The sequence below is a fragment of the Octodon degus genome, unplaced genomic scaffold (genome assembly GCF_000260255.1).
Source record: "Octodon degus isolate 3935 unplaced genomic scaffold, OctDeg1.0 scaffold00025, whole genome shotgun sequence".
Lineage (NCBI taxonomy): Eukaryota > Metazoa > Chordata > Mammalia > Rodentia > Octodontidae > Octodon > Octodon degus.
In genome coordinates, this window is record NW_004524601.1 from 4,050,949 (window position 1) to 4,053,350 (window position 2,402).

The window sequence follows — 2,402 nt, forward strand, 5'->3', positions numbered from 1 at the left end:
TAGTGAGACCCTGAATGTGTGTGTGTGCGCGCGCGCACACACACACACACACACACACACACACCCCTAGTCTCAGGGTTAGCTGAAAGCCCTCCCCCAGCAATGCCCCACACCCACATTATGCACCCCCCACTTGGGGAAATGAAAACCCAGTAATACCAAGGTAAGGCGACTCCCTGGAAGCAAGGGAGGGGCAGAGAGAGCCGGGCAGCAAGAGGACAGCCTTAATACTCACCAGGAAGGTTCTCTGTGTCTGGGGACATCGAGGTGAGGTAGAAGAAATAAAGACAGGTAAAAAGGAGAAAAGAGAAACTGTGATTTTAAAATGCTTTTAAGGAGACTGCAGCTTCAGGACAAAGTCTCCCATGGTTCCAAGGCTGTTTTCACTCTAAGTGCTATTTTTCTTTTACTTTTAAATTTACTTCTAAATTCCCAACCATACAGTAAGTCTGTAAGTTGTGTCTATTTTCATCTGATATTCAAACCCATAAATTCCAAGGACTTCCACTGTCAGAGAAATGGTACTGCACTTTTTTTTTTTTGTCTCACTATGCAGTTCAGGCTGGCCTTGTGCTCACTTTTGTAGCCCCCAGGCTCATCTTGAACTCACAGTGATCCTCCTGTCTCAACCTTCCAAGTGCTAGAATTACAGGGTGAGCCATCACAGCTGGTTTCCAGGTCTGTATTATTAACTGGGTATCATAACTTCAAACGCACACATGCAAATGAGTTGGAATTTAACCTTGTTATAAAGCCAGTCTTTAGTCCACTAGTGAGCAACCTGACCCTATGAAAACAGACAATCAGTAAATCAGAAATAACTTCCGAAATAAACATCCCAGGTCCTCCACCTTGAGGAGACCGCCAAACACATATATTCCCCCAATCCCAGGCAGGGATGGGCCTCACCCCAGGTACACCCTCCTTTCTCTGTACTTGTGTCTCCATAATAAAACTACCTATGCCTCTCCCTACAGTGTCCTGAAATGCTTTCCTATGACAAAAGTCAACAAACCTGCCACCCCCCTGTGTGTGGTGGTGAGGGGGCTTGAGGGTCCCATTTCCTCTTTGAGCAGACCTCCTTGGTCTGTGTCTGTGAGAAAAGGACCAGGAATCCAGGGAGGCTAATCTGTTGAGCTCTGGCATAAAGTCAAAGACTTCACTTTTGTTACAGTTACTATATCCCTGCCTGCCCTCCCCCTGGTATGCCCAAAGAAGGGGTAGCAGCGGTGTGTGCCACTGTATACCCTCACTAAGGCACAACGCACAGCCCAAGGCTCACAGGAAAAGAACACTTTGATTACTAATATTCCAGCAAAGAGACAATAGTCCTAACGTACCTCTATTTTGAAAAACCAAACAAATGTTGCCTGAAACCTACACCCTGATGCTTGGAGGCAATAAGAGCATGATGTACTTTTATTTTTTAAAAATTCATTCACAATATTCGTATCATGAAACAAATACAGATAGAAATCATGGCATAAAAAAAGACAAATGTAAGAAATGTACAGTAAATACTAGGTGACTTCAAAAAGGGAATATAGTACTTGCCACAGTGGACATATGGCCCACCTCTTGGTACACCTAACAAGGGCTACAAGTATATGCTGTTGGCTCCACGTGACAGGGCAGGGACTCTGTTTACAACCCCTGGAAGGTAGTCTGGTCAATAATACCATCTTTGTCCACTCCTACACCTAACAAATATCTCCTTAGTGTTCACCAGGGGAAGATACTGTTACAGGCATGAAAGCAAACAAAACAGGCTAAAATCTCTGTACTAGTGGAGCTTATAATACAGGACATCATTAAATAAAATACAGCTTGTTGACTGGTAGTAAGTACAGCAGAAAATAAGAACTTAAGACAGAGGCACCATACAGTTTTACTTTTGATTTTGTTGGCATTGGGGATTTAATCCAGAACCTTCACACTGAGCTACAGCTCCACCCCACTGTCTAATATTTTGAGCAGGATCTTGCTAAGTCACCTGGGCCAAGACTGAACTCACCATCCTCCTGCCTCAGCCTCCCAGAGTACTGGGACCACAAGTCTGCTCCGCTGTGCCCAGCTGACTTTAAACAGTGTAGTCAAAACCAGCACCTCTCTAGGGAGATAGCTCTGCAGCAAAAGCGCCTGCCTGGCAAATGCAAGGTCCTGAGTTCAGTACCTGGTACAAAAACAAAAGAAGGGTGGGGAGATAGCTCAGGGGTCTAAGCACCTGCCTGGTAAGCTCAAGGACCTGGGTTTGATCCCCAGTACCACATGCCAGGCCCAACCCAGAAGCACAGGCATGCTGTTGTCAGCCCTGAAACCAGGCATGGTGGTGCACACCTGTACTCTCAGTGCTGGGGAGGCTGAAACAAGAGGATCATTACAAGTCTGAACTGATACAAGCA